Source organism: Lemur catta, chromosome 7 (genome assembly GCF_020740605.2).
Source record: "Lemur catta isolate mLemCat1 chromosome 7, mLemCat1.pri, whole genome shotgun sequence".
NCBI lineage: Eukaryota > Metazoa > Chordata > Mammalia > Primates > Lemuridae > Lemur > Lemur catta.
In genome coordinates, this window is record NC_059134.1 from 55,516,380 (window position 1) to 55,539,447 (window position 23,068).

Below are 23,068 nucleotides of genomic sequence, written 5' to 3' on the forward strand. Positions count from 1 at the left end.
GGGGAAAGAATAATTATAGTTATTTTATGTTCATTATTCCATTTCAAAAGGCATTATTATATTCTTCGCTGTTTTGAATATTTTAACAGTAAACATTATTGGGAGTGTTTTGGAAGAATGCTTGAGAAGTATTGGGTGTTCGTTGGTGTTGTGAGCAAAGTCCTTGTTTGTTAAACCCCTTGGATAACTGTTTTACACTTTAAGTTTTGTGAACAGCGAAGAGGAGGGTTACCAATAAAAATTCAAATTCATTAGTCTTACCTTTATTTTAAGAATTGTTCCTGAGGAAAATCTTTGATTTTGCCTCCTATATTTTTGGGTTCTCTCTCAACTCTGTCCGGAGAAAACAGGAGTCATCAGTACAGAGATGCCTCATCTCTCTTACCTTGTGGCTTCACCTACTTCCTGTGTCACCTTGAGCAAGTTTCTTCCAACCTTAAAAGTTCCAGAAGTTTGCCTTCATGCGACATAAACTGGCAGGTAGCAAGCACCTACTTAGTTTTCAAGAGTCTGGTGAAGAACCGCCCCCACTGTGAACTTTTTGCTGACATCCATCCCATCCCTCCTCTCAGGCTGAACTGATTTCTTCCCAAGGCCCAGGTGGAATTTCTACTACAACGCTTGTAAACCTTTTCCTATTTGGAAAATTCTAAATCAGGTGCATATTAAACGCACCCCCCTTCAACAAGAAACTGCCTCTTAAAAAGAATTTTGAGGGGCCGGGCGTGGTGGCTCAAACCTGTAATCCTAGCACTCAGGGAGGCCGAGGTGGGAAGATCGCTTGAGGTCAGGAGTTCGAGACCAGCCTGAGCAAGAGTGAGACCTTGTCTCTACTAAAAATAGAAAGAAAATAGATGGGCAACTAAAATAGAAAAAAAAAAAATTAGGCAGGCGTGGTGGCACATGCCTGTAGTCCCAGCTACTTGGGAGGCTGAGGCAGGAGGATCGCTTGAGCCCAGGAGTTTGAGGTTGCTGTGAGCTAGGCTGATGCCACGGCATTCTAGCCTGGGTGACAGCGAGACTCTGTCTCAAAATAAATAAATAAATAAAGAAAGAAAGAAAGAAAAACCGGTTTTGGGAACATGGACCCGGAAACATTCCCTGAAGCTTATCCATACCGTTACCTATATGAGCTCATGGGTCTATCTGGTGAATTTGTTTATTCAGTCATTCGTTTATCCAACATCACTGGAGTCTGGAGAGCTTCTGTGTTTCAAATCTCCTGTTGGGGCTATGGGAATTCAGAATATATTAAGATATTCCCTTGGCCAGGTGCAGTGGCCTGTAATCCTAGCACTGTGGGAGGCTGAGGCAGGAGGATCACTTGAGGTCAGGAGTTCGAGACCAGCCTGAGCAAGAGCAAGACCCTGTCTCTACTAAAAATAGAAAGAAATTAGCTGGACAACTAAAAATATATAGAAAAAAATTAGCCGGGCATGGAGGCGCATGCCTGTAATCCCAGGCAGAAGGATCGCTTGAGCTCAGGAGTTGGAGGTTGCTGTGAGCTAGACTGATGCCACAGCACTCTAGCCTGGGCAACAGAGTGAGACTCTGTCTCCAAAAAAAAAAAAGAATGATATTCCCTGTCTTCAGAGAGCTCAAAGTCTGATGGGTGAGGTAGACAAGTAAACAATGAAGGCCTGACCTAATGTCTGGGGGACTCCTGTTGTACAGGGAGTAGTATACAATAATTGAGGCTACTGGACCTGTTTTACAAGTCTTGTCCTGGCCAAAGTGAGTCCTACAGGGAAGGTGACCTGCCTCTCATCTGTAAGAGGGCAGTTGATAAAAAGCTTGTTCAGTTCAATTAGTATATATTTACTAAGCACATGTTTTGAGGCCTTATGCTGGGCTTGAAGAAAGCAATGCCTCAAAGGAAGGCAGTGTGCATCCGGAGGGATTTTTGTAAAACAAAATCTGATCACGTCAGTGTCCCCTACCCCTGACTCTTCACTGTCTAAACATAAATTGCAGACTCCTGAATAAGAAACTCTCAGAGATAGACCACTGCCTACCTTTGCAGGCTTACTTTGTATACTTCTGCCACTCTCTCATTTCTGCATTGGCATGTGCTATTTTCTTCCTGGGATTCCTACCTCTTACACCTTATCTGCTTGTGGAGATGGCCTTGTTGGAACTCTGGGCAGCAGTCCCTTGGTCTCTTCTCCTTTCCCCCCATAGAATGAGTTACTCTTCCACCCTCTGGCTCATATACATATTGTTTTTTTATAGCCCTCTATAGCACTCTATTGTAATTATTTGAGCTTCTGCCTGTCTTTTTCCATTAGCCCATCAATTTCTTGAATCTGTTTAGTTTTAGTGCCTAACAAAGTTCCTGGCAGTGAATAAGTCTTTGAATGAATGAATGTATGAATGAAGAAGCAAGGCAATGCCTATGAAATAAGGTTTACCTAATCCTTTGGTTTAGAACAATTAGTTCTCAAAGTGTGGTCCCTGGACCAACAGCATCAGCATAATCTGCAAACTTGATAACGAATTAGTGGATCCCATCGGAGATCTAAAAATGAAAAACTGTGGGCTTGGGGCCCCAAAACCTTTGCTTTCAATAAGCCCTCCAAGTTATTTTGATGCTTGCTAAGTTTTGAGAACCACTGGGTTAAAAGATCTGCTCTTAATAAAATCAGAACCGTGCTAGCTTCTTCTCTCCCTTGTTTTTCTTCCACAGTGCTTAAAGCCTGAAATGCCATTGTCTGTCTCTTGCCACTAGAATGAAAGCTTCCTAAGAGCAGGAAGTTTTGTCTGTTTTGTCCATTGCTTTAATCTCAGTGCCTAGGATAGTGACTGCATATAGCAGGCACTCAGATATTTGTTTAATGAGTGATATAAGATGATTTAGTCCCATTTACTGCTACACTGGAATTTTATTCAAGAATAGTTCTCAGAATGAAGAGAAACCACACTCCAATATGCAGATCCAATGGGATCCTAACATTTTTTGGAGATTTATTTTAGGTTGAGCTTTTGCCCATTCACAGCTATCTTTTTCCAACCAAAGCCTTCAGAATTTTTTAGCAGAGTTTTTTTTTGTTTGTTTGTTTGTTTTAGCCATCACCTGAAAACTTCTGTTGCAATACCCTAGGCCAGGATTGTTTCTTGCGAATTTGCAACTTGGTTTTGCAAGTCTAAATAAGTACCCTGACTTTTGAGTCTTTTAACTTGAAACTGTCTCTTCCGGGTCTCCTGTGGTTTTTGTCTTTCTCTAGTGATACTTACAGCCATACAAGGGCCTGTTTGACTCCACACAAAGGTTTTTTTTCCTTATGAAGCTCTTAAAATGCTTTGTTTCTTTCACTTTCTCATTAGCCCTAAGCTACCATGCCTCGTTTTCTTCTTCCCTAACTTCCCTCTGGGAGAGTTGCTTCATTTATTTATCCATTGACTTATAAACAGTTGAGTCCTTCTCCACTATGTGCCAGACCCTATGCTGGGGCTCGATGTTCATCTATACAATGCTGCAGTCCAAGTCTTTAAGGAACTAAAGATAATACAACATGGTGTAAGTGTTGAAATGAAGAGAGAAAGTAGAGGAACTTAAAACACTGCTTTATGATCATAAAGGTGGAAGAAAGCTGCCTTTCTAATTTTTTCCCTCAATTTAGTAATAGTTTGTCAAACAAACATCATTTTGATAGGCAGACTTCTAAAAATTTTTTTAGAGGTCATTGGCTTTATTGGGGAAAACTAAAACAAAAATCAAGGTAGAATCAGCAGTTGCTGATTTGAAACAATTCTCAATTCTGTTGCTGCTAGTTTTAGTGAATTTTCTAACCCCCCTCCCTTTTTTAATCTTTCTAAATCATAACCAGAAAGGAGAGTAATATTTTTTTTTAGTAAAGAGAGAAATTTAAGATTATCAAAAAAATACACCTCACTATAATTTGTTGTGTATTTTCAAAAAGCTAAAAGAGAGGATTTTCAATGTTCATGACAAAAGAAATGATAAATGTTTGAGATGATGGATGTGCTAATTATCCTGTTTTGATATTGTACATTGTTTATATGTATCAAACTATCACTCTGAATCCTATAAATGTATATACTTATTACATGTTCAACTAAAAATAAAAAGGAAAAATGCATTGATTCAAAATTAATAGTTGGTACATTCAAACTTAAAAATACAAAATTTAAAAACATTCTCCCTACTCTGGTATCTGCTCCTCTAGGTCTTTTCTCTGCCCATTATACAAAAAAAAGAGTACATCTCTTTATAGATGTTATTTTAATTCCTAAGGGGTAATGTAATTGAGGTGGGGGGAAAATGAAACCCTGGGAATGTAAGGAGACCTTCATTTAGTCTCTGTTATTGCATGACTTTGTGGAAGTAATTTTTATCTCTGTGCCTTTCATCCCAACTGTAAAATGAAGTAGCAACAGTTGCTATGACTAGCTTACAGGGTCATGAAGCAATTAAATAAAATATTGACTATAAAGAAACGTTTGAAAAATATAATTTGTTAGCTAGTTGTTAGGTGGTGGTAAACTGATTAACAGTGGCTTAAATTATTGAATACCTGTTCTGTACTGGGCACTATATGAGGTATTTAAGATGTTTTCTCCAACCCTCAGTATGCCCACGTAAGATGATTGCTAGTATCTCTATTTCATATGTAGGGAAGCTGAGGCTTATACTGGTAAAGGGAACTTGTTTAAGATTTTGCTTCATGTAAGTGGCAGACCTTAATTCCAGTCCGTATCTGCCTGACTGCAGCAGCTATGTGCTATCTTTAGTACCCAGGCTGCTTTTAATTTTTCTGCGTAGAGGATATAGGAATATTTTGCAAATAAATACCATTACTGTGAGAGTTAAAATTTATTTTCACTTAGTCTGTTCTTTTTTGTGTATTAGAAAGATTGGTGAAGACAGATTTGCATTCATTTACATTTATCCTTCGGACAGTAGGTAAAGGAATAACATCTTTCTTGGTGTTATTTTGTTCAGTCTTCACAACTGCCATGTGGGATAGGTATTCCCATTTTATGAGTTAGGAGCCTGAGGATCATAGAAATCTTGGCTTTCTCAAAGGCACATCATTAGCAAATGTCTGAATATTGGTTTAAAACTACATTTTAAAATTCTAAATGTAGTACTTGACTTTTGCCACTATATCATACTGCCTTTTAAAGTTTTGCAAACTAAACTTTGGGGCACTAGGAATATTCTGTTAGATTGCTTCCTAATCTCTTCAGCCTCTTCTCCCTAAGAAAACCCTGATTGAAGTCCACAGTTTGAATTAGAAAAAAATAATTGCTGATAAAACCCTATGTCAGATGCTCATAATATTGCGGACTTAGAAGATAATACTTTACTGAGGCTGCAAAATCAGGCTTTATCCAGTACTGTATTTTGAAACCCGTGTGCCTCAATATTCGTTTTCCTTTGTTCTAATAAATTTATTAACATAATGTACTACATTTTTCTGCCCTTGTTTTAAGACTTTTCTCTCATGAATAATTTACTCTTCTCTCCCACCCTTTTAGTTTTTGAGGTAGGGGAAATCACTTATGTGCTAGGATCCTCCCAAAATCCCCTTTGGAGGAAGAGTAAAGTAATAAGTCTAGAAAGAACCAGAGGTTCATTGATCCCTCATTAATATGATTTTGTGTGGTATTGATTAATTCTCTAGAATTGATCTAAGTCTTAGTTATAAAAAGTCCATTATGTTTTGGCTTTCACTGCTGGAGTCAGGGCTGGTAATTTGCATGTAGCATTGGGAAATCCACTCTTGTTCATGGGACTGCTTTCTTTTACTTTTCTACTTCCAGTCCTCTCCAATATTCCTTTCCTTTTCAGACTATGTAGGTACTAATGGAGGCTGGCAAGAACATTTTTCTCCTTTATAGAATCTGCCTTTTGAATCTTCGAGGATGATAAATGACAATGACAATATATTCATGGCTTGCACCCTCATCTGCCTGCCTATATCTATCTTCAAGGCCCAGCTTTCCTTATTCTCTCCTTGATTCCCACAAGGCTGGGATTGATGTCTTTCTCACTTGAGCACATGTCCTCAGGGTACTTTGTGTATTATTACAGTATTTATCTGTCACTTTCTAGAGTAGGAGATAGGTATAAAGGGAAGAGCACAAAATTTTAACTTAGGCAAAGAGCTACTTGGACACTTATTTAAATCTCCATTTCTTCATTTGGAAGAAATAATACCTAACTCACAGAGTGGTGAAGATTAATAGTATGTGTGAAAATGAATTGTAAGAAGATGAGCTATATAGATGTTAGGTAGAATAGTTGTAATTCTATGACTACAAATATGTATAGCAGTGATTTTAATTTGGCTATGCACTTGAACTGTTTGTGAAGATTTATAAAAATACAGTTGCCTGGGCTCTATCTCAAGTCTACTTAATTGAAATCTCTTGGCATCTCTGTTTTTGAAGGTTTACAGGTGATTCTGATGTGCAACCAAATTTGAGAAGCACTGCCTTATATTATAATATTTTGCAAAAATATCTTATGTAGATGTTATATGAAAACTAATTTTTTAGATGTTTTTTATTGCCATTAAAGTTCATTCATTTGCTAAACACATATTAATGTTAAGTATCAGGCATTGTCATGGGCTCTGAAGAAACTGATGAATCATACCCAAACCCTAAACTTGAGTTTGTAGTTTCCTGGAGAAACAGACATGTATGTGGACAATTACACAATATTGAGACAAAAATGACACACACTATGTGAACACAGAGGAAGGGCATCTACTCCTCTTGAAATAAAGGTGGACTGGCAAGCCTTCTTAAAGGAAGTGACACCTAAGACGGGTTTTGAAAGATGAGCAGGGGTTAACCAAGAGCAATGGGGGAGGGATGGGAAGAGAGGGGAGATGCTGGAGAGAGCACTGTGAGAGTGGAAGATTTGAGAGTCTGTTTGGGGAGCCCTGAATAGTTTAGTGTGCTTAGAAGACAGGGTTTAAGGTGGGGAGGTATGAGAGCAGAGAGGGAGGCAGGGCCCAGATGAGGGCCTTTTGTATGGTGTACAAAGTACTTTCACTAATCTTATCTCACTTTCTTCTTTGGACAGTCTCCTGGGGTAGCTAGGACAGGTGTTGTTTTATCTTCATTTTATAGAAGAAAATGCAAAGAGGTTAATTGAATTGCTGAGACTCTACAGCACAGCTAAGATTTGAAGCCAGGTTCTTCTGACTTTTTAGCTCATGCTTCTATTATACCATAACCATCTTACACCTTTATAGTATTGTAAGGATCAGGTAAGCTCCGTGGATGTGTGCACAGCAGCTTGTAAGCTGCTAGATTGATATGAGGTGGGAGATTGCAGTAAAGTGACCTCTAAAGGTGTTTTTAGCTCTAAGATTGTGTGGATATTTTGTAGGATTCTCCTTAATCTCTGAGCTCTCTTTTTTCCCGGAGTTGGTAACCAACATCCAGCAAGCTAAAATATTGTCAGACTCTTCCAATCTGAGTGTCTTTATGCAAGCCCCTTGGTTTGTTTTAAAAATACATTTATATTTCTTTTACTATGAAAATAATACATTTTTCCTATACAAAATTTGGAGAACACAGAATAAAAGTTATCCAAAAAAATTCATCAGAATTTTATCATAGAAAGATAGCCAATAATAGCATTTCATCTATTTCCTTCTAATCATTTAAAAAAATGAGTTTGGGGTGGTGGTCTTCCTCTTTTCCAGCTACCTTCTTTCCCCAACTTCATTATACTTTGGGGATAAATGAGATCAGGAACAAATCAACATCATCAGCTTCATTAACAGCTGACCTTTTACTGAGGATTTTTCATGGTGCCAAGCATTTCACATTCAATTTTTCATTTAAGCCTCAAAATAATCCTATAAGAGGTACTGTTTCATACTTATTTTGCAAATAAGGAAATTTAGGAGCAGAGATATCAAGCTGTGATTTGAAGACATTTTTATGATTATTACTGTGTAACCACAGCAAGTTACTTAACCATCCAAAACCTCAGTTTTCCTTAGCTGTCATATAGATGTGTTGAATTTGGTGCCAATTTCCCAACTCAGATATTTTGAGTGATTCTTAATTTTCTATTCTCCTCCTCCCTGCACTCCCTCACCCTTTCCCTTAATACACTAGGACTTGGTCCATGAGTGTTTCAATATGGAAACAATTCCCAGTGGACTACAGGAGCAAAATTTGTATTCCAGGTTGAGGGATGGGGTACTTGGTATAGTTGGAGGGACTCTTGGTTCCCCTGTTACCTGTTGGAAAATTACTATTTTATAATAATCCCTTCCATTTAAGATTACTGTCCCATTTTGAATTATCTGACCTGTCTGAGATTTTTTTTTTTTGGTATTAAGATTGGAATTATCTGAGAATCTGAGATTTTTATTTGGTATTAGGGTAGATATTGCTTGATTAATTCAAGAAATTATCTATATGATTTGTAAAGTAACTTAAAAAAAAAAGAGAACTGGGTGAGCAAGTGAAAAAATCCATAATGATAGGCTTTTGAAAGTCCAAGTTTTTTGAGCAGCCTAGAGGTAATATAAATCTGTGCTTTACTGTTTTCAACACACTTTCGTATAGTCTCCTTTGATTTAATTCTATCCTTAAGGCATCATATTTTTGCAAATGAAAAGAAGAAGCTTGTCCATGATTATATAGCTGGGAGGTTGCAAAATGGAATCTTTAATTCATGTCTTGTCTCTAGATCTGGTGATATGCTCATGATTATTCAGGTGCTGCCTTGCCCTGTGGTACTTCCTTCATTTTCCCTTGACTTTAAAAATATACCAGGTTCCTTGGAGAATGGTAAAAGCTGATTAAAGCTCTAACTCCTTCCAAAAATAATTTTTCTATCATTGTTACTTGCCAGAAAATCGACTTAGGTTGACTACTTGGTAAAGGTTCTGGGACAGTTAGAAATGACTGCTGAGTATATTCTTCCTTGTGGGCTCCAGTAGGAGCAACACACATGTACAAACGCCGTACAGATAGTACTTGCCTTACGATGGTTCAGCTTAATGATTTTTTGACTTTTTGACTTTATGATAGTGTGAAAGTAATACACATCTACTAGAAACTGTACTTCAAGTACCCATACAATCATTCACTTTCAGTACAGTATTCAATAAATTATTTGAGATATTCAATACCTTATTATGAAATAGGCTTTGTGTAGATGATTTTGCATAACTGTAGACTAATGTAAGTGCTCTGAGCATGTTTAAGGTAGGCTAGGCTAACCTATGATGTTTGGTTGGTTAGGTGTATTAAATGCATTTCGACTTAAGGTACTTTAAACTTATGATGGATTTATTGAGTTGTAAACCCATCATAAGTTGAGGAGCATCTGTACATCTCTATGGTGCTTCTATTTATCTATTCCTTAATTAGTCTGCAAGTATTTATGGATTTCTTACTATTCTAGCCATTTTACTTAGTACTAGGGATGCAATCATAAACAATACAGACATGGTCCTTGTCCTTGCTCTTATAAAGATTGCATTATAGAGGGCAATGCAGAGAAAAGCAAGTAGACATACAAATGAATAGTGGCAGGTTTTGGTAAGTCCTACAAAGGGGATTAAAGACTAATGTAGAGAATTTTGGAATGATAAGGGAGAGACTTTGAGGAGATGATGCTTTTCAACTGAGATGTGCAAGATGAGTAGATTTTAGTCACACAGAAAATGGGATGAAGAGCATGACAGGGAGAAGGAACACTGTAAATGCACAAAGGCCCTGAGAGTATGTAAAAGTTTAAAGCTGTGCTGCTCAGTTTGGTAGCTCCTAAGCCAATGTGGCTATTGAGCACTTGTAATGTCGCTGATTCAAATAGAGATGTGCTATAAGTGTAAAATACATGTCAGATTTGGAAGACATGGTACTGAAAAAAGGATGTAAAATAACCCATTAACTTTTTTTTTTTTTTAATGAGGTGGTAATGGGCCCCTGGATGACCCAGACAGAGTCACCACTGTTCATTAATTTTTTATATTGATTATATGTTAAAATGTTAGTATTTTGGATATATTGGGTTAAAATATATTTTAAAATTAATTTCACCTTTTTTCTTTAAACTTTAAAATACACCTACTAGAAAATTTAAGATTATATATGTGGCTTGTGTTTATGGCTAGCGTTATATTTCTATCCGATAGTGCTGGTTTAGTTCAACATAGAGAAACTGAAAAAAGGCCATTATGCTGTTGTATAGGGAGTAAGAGTGAATGGTATTAGATGCAGCTGGAGTGGCAGGAAGAGACCTTTCAAGATGCTGCCCTGTATAATATCCTAGTTAATCCTGAGAGACTGAGAGGGGATTCTTAATTTGATTTTATAGATGAAGACAATTGGTAATTGCCAAAGCCTCACCACCCTCCCAAGAGTGCCAGAATGAGGAGATGAACCAGCACATTTAGCATAGTGTCTTAGGAGTAGACTATTTCATAGTCAGCTAAAACAGCAAGCAAATAAATATTGATGAAGAATAAATCGATTAATCCAAGTTTCCAAGTGGTTTTGAGCCTGCCTCTCTGAGTAACCATGATAGATCTAAGTGGAGCTCTTGGTCAAAGAATGAGTTTCTCATTAAAAAAAAAAAAATTCCTCCTGTAGGCTGACTCCTTTTGAAACTGTTTCATTTTACACTTCTTTCAACTTTTATGTATATTTAAAATTTTTAATAATAAAATATTTGGGGGGAGTATATATGGTGAGCACCCATATACCCATTATTTATATTCTATGATGTTTTGCGTTATTTGCTTTATTACATGTCTATATATCCTTAAGTATTTTGAAGCATTTCAGAATAAGTTGCAGACATCAGTATACTTCATCCTTAAACACTTTAGCATTCATATCATTATTTGTTTACACAGACCATACTCTTACTCGCTACGTTGTGGCATTATTTGAGTAATGTCTATCTGCCCTACTAGATCCTAAGCTCTAGAGAACCATTTCTCTTGAAGGCATGATACCTTTAAGAGAATGAGTTTTAACATAGTATCCTTTACCTTAAAATAAAGAGTATCTTTTTTGGCTCAGTGTTGTATCCCCAATGTCTAACATATAGTAGGAACTCAATAAATATTTTTTTGATTGAATGAATGAAAGTGGAGCCAGCATTTAAACTGCAGTCCATATGACTTTTTTACTAAAACCACTTGATTTTCTCAAGTTCAGTGAACATAAAACAGTCTTTTCAATGTCTGGTGTTGGGAAAGGAGAGGAGAGAAGAAACTTAAGAAACTTCACTGTAATCCTAGCACTCCGGGCGGCCAAGGCGGGTGGATTGCTCGAGGTCAGGAGTTCAAGACCAGCCTAAGCAAGAGCGAGACCCTGTCTCTACGAAAAATAGAAAGAAATTATCTGGCCAACTAAAAATATATATAGAAAAAATTAGCTGGGCATGGTGGCGCATGCCTGTAGTCCCAGCTACTCAGGAGGCTGAGGCAGTAGGATCACCTAAGCCCAGGAGTTTAAGGTTGCTGTGAGCTAGGCTGACGCCACGGCACTCACTGTAGCCCAGGCAACAGAGTGAGACTCTGTCTCAAAAAAAAAAAAAAAACAACAACCAAAAAAACACTGTGCTAAGTATGTAGCTGCCTAGTGCAAATACCTGTGACCTGAGTAAAAGTTGAAAATATGTCCTGATGCTATCTAAGGATATGGAAAATTCCTAAAGCCGATCAGCAACTACTTTGCCATTCTGGGTCTTTCTTCATTTCATTTGAGTCACGCAATTACATGTAACTGAAAAATGGCATTGGATTGAGGCTCTTGTAGGGATATTTGCCTTCTAGGGGGTCAATTCTTTTTGTACTCTCCAAGATTCAGTGTTTCAAAATAGGCAGTTTTCTTTTAGGTTAATATGGGTTCCTTTAAAGTGCCATACAGTTCTAACATACACAATGTTACAAACTTTCTTCCATTAAAAATAACAGAGCTCTATTTCACAAACTGTTTTTTAACACTATTAATAAATTTAAAATTCAGCCACAATTCCATCATTCTAACAAACTCTTTTGTTTCCTTTTTTTATAGATAAACATACATGCTTACATAGTTGTAATCATAGGGTAGACCCAAGTTTTCTGTTTGTCCCTTTTTCTTGACCTATAAGCATTTCCCCTGTTACTGCTTAGTCTTCATCATAAAATTTAAGATGATATTCCATAATTTACCTAAAACCATTGTATCTATCAGTCAGTGTTCTATCAGAGAAGCAGAACCACTAGGATAATTCTTTCTCAGGGAAACCTCAGTTTTGCTCTTGAAGCCTTTCACCTGGTTGGATGAAGCCTATCCAGATTATGGAGGACAGTTTTCTTTCCCTAAAGTCAATTGTAGATGTTAACCACATCTTATAAAATAGCTTCAGGACAACACCTAGATTAGTGTTTAATTGGTTAACTGGGTACTATAGCCTAGCCAAATTGACATATAAAACTAACCATCAGTTTTAGGTTTTTAGGTTTTCCTATTACAAATTACACTGTAATTTTGCCTATAAAACTGCATATAGCTTTCTCCTTTCAAAGATTATTTCTTTAGAATAAATTCCTATAGGTAGGATTATTGGATCAAGAGGTACAAGACCTAATGGGCTTTTGATAATATTTAGTATTTGCAAACTGAAAATACCGGCACAGCCTTTCTTTTAATGATTTCTTCAGCAGTTGGTCCACTCAACTGACTCATTTCACTTTTCTGCAAACCTCGTTTTCTCCCTGTGTTTTCTAGCCCTGGAAATAGCATGCTTTTCTTCATGGTTATCTTCAGTTGTACCCTTATTCTCTCCTCCTGCCACCTCTCCCCACCCTTCATCTCTCTCTGCACCCCACCACCCACCCTCCAGGCTTTGTCTCATATATCACAGATAAAATAAAAGCTTCATATTCCTACTACTGAATCTAAGAATTTACTTGGATTTGTACCCAATTTTGCCTTTGTCCCTTCTTTTACAATGAAAGAAGTGATTCTCTTTCTAGGAAAGGCCTCCTCCTCCACATGGTTTTAGATTCCTTCCCATGGTCTGTCTGAGAAACTTCTCTGCATGGCATTTTAAAATCTTGCCTTCTACTGAGTTATGATAAGCAGTATTCAAAATTCTATTTAAAGGAAAACAACTTTGCTCTTCCCCACCAAACAAAAGTGCTCCTGAAATCCTATGTCAGCCTCTGGCTAAATCCTGTCTTGCTCTCCTTCAAAGTCAGTCATCTTTAAATAGCTGTGTACGCTTCTGTTTCCAGTTCCTTACCTCCTATTTACTCTGTAGCCTACTCCACTCTACTTCTATCCCCACCACCCCATCACAACTGCTCTTGCTAAGGCCATTGATGATGCTCATGGTGAAAAATCTACTTAAAAAAAAGCAAGCAAACAAAACCATAGTCACATACATATACCCAATAATCCCTTAATACCATCAAAATATTTGATTGTCGTTCAAATGTGATACTTTTTTTTTTAACTGCTTGAAACAATGCGGATAAGTTCTGTATAGAGAGATTGGTTGATGTGTTTTATGTCTCTTCTAATCTCTAAATTTCCTCTCAATCTCCCCGACCCCCCACTTCAGTTTATTTGTTGAGGAAACCACATTGTCCCGTGGAGTTTCTCACTGTCTGGATTTTGCATCTCCCTGTTTAACAAATTCCTTGGTCCTCTGCATTTCCTGTAGATTAGTAGTTATATTTAGAAGCTTGATCAGATTCAAGTTTTTTGTTTTGTTTTACATGACTACATCATAGATGTATGTTCTTTTATAAAAAGTCTCATAATGTCTGGGTATCCCTCATCTCTTCTGTCCCTCCTTTATTTCTCTGAAATGACTGTTTCAGTTCCATTCAATTTCATGTCCTATCACCCTGGTACCTCAGCCTGGAATTTCTCTTTCCTCTATGCTGTTAAAACTCTTTATTCTTCAAGATCCAATGTGGATGCCATTTCTTTCATGTGTGCTTCCTCAGTCCTCGTCCATCCATTCATGATTATAAGTTCCTAGAGGGTAATATAATACTTAGTTATGTTTTTAGCTGTATCCTCAGTATCTTGAACAGTGCCTGGCCTGTAATAGGCTCTCATTAAATATTTGTTGAATGACTGAATAAAATAATTTACTTATGCACTCACCCAATACATATTCATCAAACTTTCTTGAATTTCCGTATCACTCTCCTTACCTTTTGTACTGTAATTAGATATGTAGAAATTCATTTGTTATCCATACAGACTGATTACTTATAAAATTAGCCCCACTCAAAACATCCCTCCCTGCTCACCATTAGGGTCTGTACAGTCACTCCATGTGTCTTTCTAATGGTAGGATGATTAACATCTAACAATATGATGCAAATGGATTCTACATTGAAAATTGAAGAATTTTATGAAGTTGAATTAAAGTGATATTGGAGAATGGCTTGAACCACACACATAAAAAATCACTGACAAATGAGAATTAGGTGAAGTTAGACTAGTTTAAAATTAAAGACAAAATTAATGTGGATAATGACATAACAGGAGATTTAGAGGACAATAATTTGAGTATCAGGATTAAGAGAGACTCTTGGGTAAATTGGTGAAGCTCGTGAATATTTTTACAAAGTGGATCTTATAAATATGTTTTGAAAGCCAAATGTGAAGTGACAGATGTTATTTGTTTTAAGAATTACCTTTGTGGTAATTATAACAAATTTTATTAAATTAAGAATCATGGGCAGGGCGCGGTGGCTCACGCCTGTAATCCTAGCACTCTGGGAGGCCGAGGCAGGAGGATTGTTTGAGCTCAGGAGTTCGAGACCAGCCTGAGCAAGAGCGAGACCCTGTCTCTACTAAAAATAGAAAGAAATTAGCTGGACAACTAAAAATATATATAGAAAAAATTAGCCGGGCGTGGTGGTGCATGCCTGTAGTCCCAGCTACTCAGGAGGCTGAGGCGGAAGGATTGCTTGAGCCTAGGAGTTTGAGGTTGCTGTGAACTAGGCTGACGCCAGGGCACTCTAGCCCTGGGCAACAGAGCGAGATTCTGTCACAAAAAAAAAAAAAAAGAATTATGAAAAATTGTTTTATATTTGTCTTGATAATTAAAGGCCCAGTCAGCCATTAAAAAAAAAAAATTACCAAGACATTTTGGTCCTTTGTTAGCTAACTTCAAGTAGTATTTTTGGGTACTAGTTATCCTCACATAACAAGAATCCCCTCTGTATATGCTAGCTCCCTCATTAGATTTAGTTCCCTGAGGTTGGGAACTGCTTTATTTATTATATTCCTGTGATGTACATAGGGATAAGATGTGAGTAATAATTGAAGGAATTTGGTAAAGCTTCTTGAAAGGTACTGTTTGGTACAGAGCTTGTACAGCAGGTGTACAGTAGAGTTTGACTATTATATTTTGTTAGGTCCAAAAGGAAAACCTGTCTTATTCTTCCTTTTGCCAGCTCCTGCCTAGTGTGTACTTTAATATTCAGAATCTGTTCTCTGCCTCAAAAGCTCTTGTTCTCATTGCAATTCTTCCTGGAGATTGAGATGGAAATGAGAAAGGCTTTGGGGCTGCTGTCTGGGTATTCACATTCATGAGAACTTAGAAAATGCGGAGGGACCAAATGCCTTGCCTGACCTAGCCGGCTCCAGGTCAGTCAATCATTGCTTTCCTGCCTCTCTCTTTGTTCCCTGTGCCTCTAGCCTCTCATCTGCTGGAGAATTGTACTACAGCTATTTATACCAATTAATGTAATGCTAATGTGCCCCTTAATGAAACCCTGGAAGCATGTGGTTCCAGCCAATGGATAAGAACCACATAGTGGCAGTCTTCAAAGTATCTTTTCACTAACAATTGGACTAGGCACCTGAATACCTTTTCACATTGTTTTTGAAACCATGGAAACAAGTTGAACATGACCTTAGCCTTGAGAGTCTAACCCCTTATTTTATGGAATAAGGAAAAAGAAAAACCCAAAACAAAAACCTCAGAGATGATAAAGCTCATGCCAAGTTAATAATTGCAAGCTTCACATTCCAACAAAGCTCTATATCACATATTAATAAACATAATTTTATCCTCTCTCTGTATTGTATAGAAGTTAACCTCCTCTACCAACCTAACTTTGAATCCTGTGGCCCTACCATTTCCTATGTGATCTGGGGGGAGTATTTTTAATTAACCTCTAGTTTTAGTTTTCTTATCCTTCAAATAGTACTAATAATAGTACCTGCTTCATTAGGTTTGTTATTAGGAATTACATGAGGTAATAGTTGTAAAACACTTTGCAAAGACCTCAACAAATGTTGGCTATCATTATCATTACAGGGTAGAAAAGCTAAAATAATCCTAAATGATCAGTGCTTTAATTTATAGTCCTGTCGTTGAAACCTTTGTTCCTAATTCTCTTTCAATTAGAATATAAGCCTTGTGAAAACAAGGACCTTATCTGCTTGCTTCCCTGTGCCCTTAGCACCTAGACTAATTTTTAGCACATGGTAGAGGCTTACTAAGTATTTGGTGAATTAATGAATTCTCCTGGGAAAATTTTCTCTGAATAACATCTGGGTTTAGATACTCCAGTGACTTGCATCTCTTTTTCTTTACAATTGTTTATATGAATTTGCACTTTCTAAAAATAGTTTTTGTGTTGTGTCCTTGATCTTTTCAGGTGTCTTTGTTTCTTTCTATGTTGTAAATCTTCAAGAGTGGCATCTCTGCTACGGGAATCTCCCTATGTCTCCTATTTTTTGTACACAGTTATTAGTACTTAGTAATTACTGACAACTAAATGTAAAAGTCATTTATTTTCAACATTAATTTATTGAGTAAAAACTAGTATGTGCTGTGGCATCATTCCCAAATCTCAGAAGTTGTGAATTTCAACCTGAGCAACCTAGTGAGGACCTGTCTCCACAAAAAAAAAAAAAAAGAAAGAAAAGAAAAAGAAAAAGAAATAGCCGGGTGTGGTGGTGCTGGCTTGCATGCAGTCCCAGCTACTCGGGAAGCTGAGGCTGGAGGATCACTTGAGCTCAGGAGTTTGAGGTTGCTGTGAGCTATGCTTGCACCACTGCACTGTAGCTCAGGCAATAGAGCCAGACCCTGTCTCAGAAAAATAAAAGGTGTGAATTTATAGGTGCAGTCCTTGGTGGCAAGAGGCACCTAATTACCTTTATGAATGTTCATTACACTTGAAGTACCCCTCTCCTTCCTCTCTGTCCCTTTCTGCAGATGACATACTGTTCATTCTTCAGGGCCCAGTCCCCTCTGTCAAGTCTCTTTTCTTCCTTTCCTCTGTGATTCTTCTTTATGTACTTTATGTAAATCTCTTTATGGAGAAAGTAGGTAACTTTTGCAAAAAGGGTGATTTGAGGAAGGACATTCCACACTGAGGGAAGAGTTGATGCAAAGACATGGAAGGAAAGGGCCAGGTATTATGGGAATATGACAGTAAATATTATATGTCATCTTATTGGTCAGGGGCAATTAATAGGGGCAAACAACAGAATTCATTCTAGCAAGTTCAAGCAAAATGGATTTATTAAAGGGTATCAGAGATTAAAGAATCTTTGGGAAGGCTGAAGAAATGGACCTAGGCCGAACTTCCAGGAACAAATTCCCTAAACAACATTAAAGAACTGAGCCCCCAAGCATGCTCCTCTTTGCCAGAATCAGGAAGCTGTTGCGACACCTGCTAGATTTAGAACAATGCTACTTCTGCTGCAGTTTGTTCCAGCAAGAAGGATGTCCTGTGCCAGTCTCTCCCTCATCTAATTTAGTTTCAAATCAGTATCTAGTCTGAGAGCATCTGATTGGCAGAACCTAAATCACATTTAGAAGGGAATCTGGGAAATACAGTTTTTTGCTTTCCAACCTCTGTAGTGCCCAAAGCTAAACTAGATGGGGGTTGGAATAGGAGTTGAGCAAACCGGTGTGTAGATTGTGCATATAGCGAGTATTCAGGTGGTTGTACCCTCTTCTAGTACCAAATTCTGTATCATTTGGAATTCTATAAGGAGAAATTCTGACTCAAATTTGGTTTGAATCATATTGAAATATTTATCATACTTGTGTTACCTTTATCTCCAAGCTGGCTTCCATCAGTGTAGTAAATTGGCTGACAGGAACAGTTGGGGAGATAAGCTTCTTTGTTCACCAATGGATGAGAGAGACAGAGAGGCAGAGACAGACAGATACTGACTTTATCCCCTCAAATGGACAAAATTTCTTCTCTTTAGCAAATTGGACCAACAGACTACTTACTCATCCCTGAACTACAAGAGTTCCCAGGGACAAGCTACGTGCTGATTAGTTAAACCTAATCTCTATTCGAGAACTAATCAGTGGTAAGGAGAATGAGATTACCATGTTTAGTATGGATGTAGAATCAGGACCTGCCCCTGGAACTAGAGATGGGGTCAGCTTTCCTTGAGGATAGTGGTTTAAAGTATGGTCACCTGGGAACTTGTTAAAAATACAAATTCTCAGCTGTGTGCCATGGCTTGCGCCTGTAATCCCAGCACTTTGGCAGGCCAGGGCAGGAGGATTGCTTGAGGCCAGGAGTTTGAGACCAGCCTAGGCAACAGAGACCCCATCTCTACAAAAAGTAAAAAATATTAGCTGGGCATGGTGGTGCGTACCTGTAGTCCCAGATACTCAGGAATCTGAGGAGGGAGGATTGCTTGAGCCCAGGAGTTCAAGATTACAGTGAGCTATGATTAGGCCACTGCTCTCCAGCTTGGGCAACAGAGTGAGACCTTGTTTCTTAAAAAAAAATAAAAACCAATTCTCAAGCCACATTCCAGACCTATGAGTCAAAAACTCAGGGTGTGGGACTTAGGAATAATCTGTATTTTAACCAGCTCTCTAGGTGATTCTGATTGCATGCTAAAATTTTGAGAACTACCTTAGTAACAAAGGCTGATGAGAGATGAATAGTTGATATAAATCAGGGCTCTGTTGGGAAGGAGGCGAGGGGAATGGATGCTAAGTAAATAGCAGGCAGCATCCATTTCAAAACTGTAAAGGTAGACAAGGACCAGTTCATGAAAAATCTTGAATGTCTATCTTACAAGGTGGTGGTTGTGAGATATAAAACTGGATAATGTATGTCTGAAGGACCTGTACAATGAAGGAGGTAGATTATAATAGGGATAAAGTATATTGAACTTGGAGTTGGGGATTGGTTCTCATCTTGCTCTTTTTACCTCATTGAGCTTCAGACACCTCTTCTGTAAAATATAGGGAATATAACCATTGGGATGTTGGGAGAATTAAATGAATAAATATACGTGGAAGTGCCTAGTTCATCATTTGGCATATTAGTAAGTAAATATCCACAGACTGTGAATGATGATGCTTGGCTAAAGTAGTATGAGTTTTATTCTGAGGACATGGGGAGGAATGCTTTTGTCAGGAGTGACTTTCTTTTCTCTTAAGACAATTTCCTGGTTCTCAGTGATTTTTTAGGTCTTGGGTCCTTTGATCATATTCAGATCAAAGGTTTAACTCTGGTTTAACATGATTCTGCCTCTGCAGTCTGACCCTGGGGCACTATGTGAATTATTTACTTCAGCTGTTATAGGGAGATAGCAGTTTCTTTTGCCCTTATAACTAATATGTATTCAGCTTGCTGTGACCATACATATTTTATGGTCTGTCTTGGCATTATAACTCATTCCTTTTTTATTTTCTTCTGTGAAGTCATTAAAAATTGTAACACTATGCCCTTTCCCTCTTATTTTTGTTTCTTATTTCACATTTTCTAAATATAGAATATTTATAAATTCATGTTAGATTACTGTGGGAAAGGTGTTTAGAATCAGTTTGAACTTGCTCCCTTACTTTATATATAAAGAAACTAGGACAGTCAGGAGAATAATTTGTCCAAAATCTTATGTATCCCACTTCTTGCCTCTTCCTATTCTTAGTATGGAAGAACTTACATCTGGGGTTAAATTTCAATTTTTGTCTTATACTATTAATTAGTCAAAAGTTACTTGTAAATTGTTTAGATATGATGGGATTTAGTTAAAATCATAAGCCTGATCTGCTGTAAGTGAAGCATAGCTGATGTGCCAACCTAGGAAGAGAGATTAGCTAGTGAATTAGAAACATTATAAATCCAGGAGAGGGGCTGGGCGTGGTGGCTCACGCCTGTAATCCTAGCATTCGGGGAGGCCGAGGGGGGTGGATCGTTTTAGCTCAGGAGTTCGAGACCAGCCTGAGCAAGAGTGAGACCTCCGTCTCTACTAAAAATAGAAAGAAATTAGCTGGACAACTAAAAAAAAAATATATATATATATATAAAAATTAGCCGGGCATGGTGGCACATGCCTGTAATCCCAGCTACTTGGGAGGCTGAGGCAGAAGGATTGCTTGAGCCCAGGAGTCTGAGGTCACTGTGAGCTAGGCTGACACCACCGCACTCTAGCCTGGGCAACAGAGCGAGACTCTGTCTCAAAAAAAAAAAAAAAAAAAAAAAATTAAATAAATAAATCCAGGAGAGGGAAGAGGGGCCCTGCCATGAATGCACTCTTCACTCCTAAGCATACTTGACGTGTTATTAGATGTGCCAACACTGTGTTGTTAGGTGGCTTATGGCCTTTTCTTTGTTTATATCTAGGGTTTGAGAAAGGCAGGCATGAAATTGAATGTTGAATGGGTAATTTCTACTCTGTGCTACTGAGCGCATCCCACCTTATCTATATTGGATATAACAGCTCTTTTTCTTCTAGAAAGTTACTGTTGGGTGGCAAGGAAACCAGAGAAACTGCTTCTCATAGACTGGTTGGTACTAATTAAAACTTAGATTGCCAGTTGAAGGGGACTCTAGGGGTTATCTAATCCAGCACCCTTATTTTATGGATGAGAAACTGAGGGCAAGAGAGGAAAAATAACTCATTCAGTATTATATAATAAGTTAGCTACAGAGACAGGACCACATCTCAGCACTTCTGACTCTCTGTCAAGAATATTTTCACTACACCTCTCTGCAAGGCAAGTATAAGAGTAAATCTGGAGTTGTGGAAGGAGCACAGATTTGAGAGCATGAGATGTGAGTACAAACCATGGCTCTGCCACTTACTGGTCTGTTCCTGAGAAAGCAGTATCACCTCCTTAAGCACCAATTTCCTCATTTGTAAAATGGGGTTATCATTGAAATAAAATGTGAGATACAGTGGAATCATGGGGTTATCATTGGAATAAAATGTGAGATACAGTGGGAAAAATGAAGACTTTAGAGTGATTACAGTCAATTTGCTTATGAATTTCAGCTCCATCACTTATTAACTGTGATTTTGGGCAAGTCGCTTAATTTCTGTGAACAGTTTTTTCTTTGTAAAATTGGGACAGTATTAGCTCCCTTGAAAGGTTGTTTTGAGGACATTAGTGTATATAAATATACAGGAAAAGAAATTTCTTTCCATTGCTAGGTCCATGGCTGAGGCCCCTATAACAAAAGACAGGTTAACAAGAGAAGAGCATAGAAATTTATTTAATGTAAGTTTTACGTGACATAGGAGAGCCTTCCTAAGGAAATGAAGGCCCAAAGAAACAGGTAAACTTGTATATTTTTAGGCATAGGTTTGATGAAGAAGGGGATGGCTGTGAAGAAGTATGATTGGACAAAGGGGGTATGATCTGATAATAAACTGGAGATATACTTAGCAAGGCCTGTTTGCTCAGATCCTTCTTTATGTCCCTGTGTCTTCAGAGATAAGGATAGTCCTTTCCTCTGGGTATGGGGAGGGTATCTCTCCAGTGAGGATCTGATGACCTGTTTCAGGGGAGAAGGATGGGAGGAAGGTGAAAATGGTTCTCTTGCTTCTGCTGTTTTCTCAAATGTCAAGATGCCATATTTTGGGGTAGCATGTCCTAAGCTCCATTATGAGGCATTCAAAACAATGCCTGGCTCATGATAGCTGTTTATTAAATGCTTGAGGTATTCTCAGAAGACTTAGTTTTATCTCCTCAGAATTGTTCCTGTAAAGTCTTAAAATAAATATAGCAGAACTTGTTCTTATGTGGTTTTAAAATGACTGTGAAGTTTGATTCTGGAGACTGTAGGTGGTGTAAGGTATGTGCTTTGCCGTTAGTCAGATTTCCATTCTAAACTCCTGTGGCACATGGTCAGGCAGGCTCTTCTGCCAGGGAAGGGCCTCTAGAGATGGCAAGTTTTGTGGTAAATGGGTTGAAAAGAGGAGGGGGAAACTTGGAAGGGAGAATGAAAATGGGAAAAATGGTGGTACTTCTGGTCATCCCATCTGCAGCCCAGTAAGTATGTCAGGACCTTAGTGGTGAAACTAATTTTCACTGTGATCTCAGTCTCTCAGATTGTAAGTGCCTCAAAATCTGGAACCATGTCTAAGTCCTCTGCTATCCCAAAACACCTGACCCACAGTAGCTATGCCAATGTATTTTTATTGAAAGAATATCTGAGGTGGAGAACTACTGTGGCCTGTAGAGTTTCACAAATCCTTAATGGCTCCTAATTCTTCACCCCAGCTCCACCTTGCAGAGATATTTGTATTTAACTAGGCTTTTCTAGTCTTGAACCTTAAGGATTTGCAGGATTTCAGGTCTTGGGTTTTTAGGCTTTGCTCTGCTGCTAACTTCCCTTTGCACACTTGGTCAGGCCAGACAGCCATTTCCTTTATCCCTAGTCATTGTGTGGGACCTGCCAGGTTCCTCTTTTTTGGTTTTTAATGATGGAGTGGGGTTTGTGGTTCTAATGCATGAAAGCCTGGGAATACGAAATCCACATGATAGTAAACAGCATTCCCTTAAAAGGTCCAGGATTATAGGAAAATGTAATGATGGGATGTTCTCTCTTCCTCCAACACTCTCCCCTCAAAGGATATACTCAGATGAGCCATTAATTCAGTAAATACATACTGAGCATATATACTATGGATCAGACATCCTGCTTTAAATAATTATCTCACCAAATACTCAACAAGTAACACTTTGAGTTAGACTGATTATATTGTCCTCCATTTCACAGATAAGAAGTCCAGAGTTTAGATTAAAGGAAATGACTTGTCATAGCTAGTAAAGGGTAGACCCTGGGTTTGAACCCAGGTCTTTATGAATGAA

The 23,068-nt window shown here is 38.0% G+C and overlaps 1 protein-coding gene across 3 annotated transcripts in view; it reads left to right on the top strand.

Moving 5' to 3' along the window:
• The window catches only part of PAK1 (p21 (RAC1) activated kinase 1), a 153,110-nt gene that overhangs the window by 1,108 nt on the left and 128,934 nt on the right, over window positions 1–23,068 (top strand). The window contains exon 2 of one of the 3 annotated variants that reach the window (XM_045557289.1): window positions 351–480. The exons of the other annotated variants lie outside the window; for them this stretch is intronic. The gene's annotated coding sequence lies outside the window, so the exon portion shown is untranslated. The remainder of the gene's footprint in view (window positions 1–350; window positions 481–23,068) is intronic. 3 annotated transcript variants of the gene reach the window in all.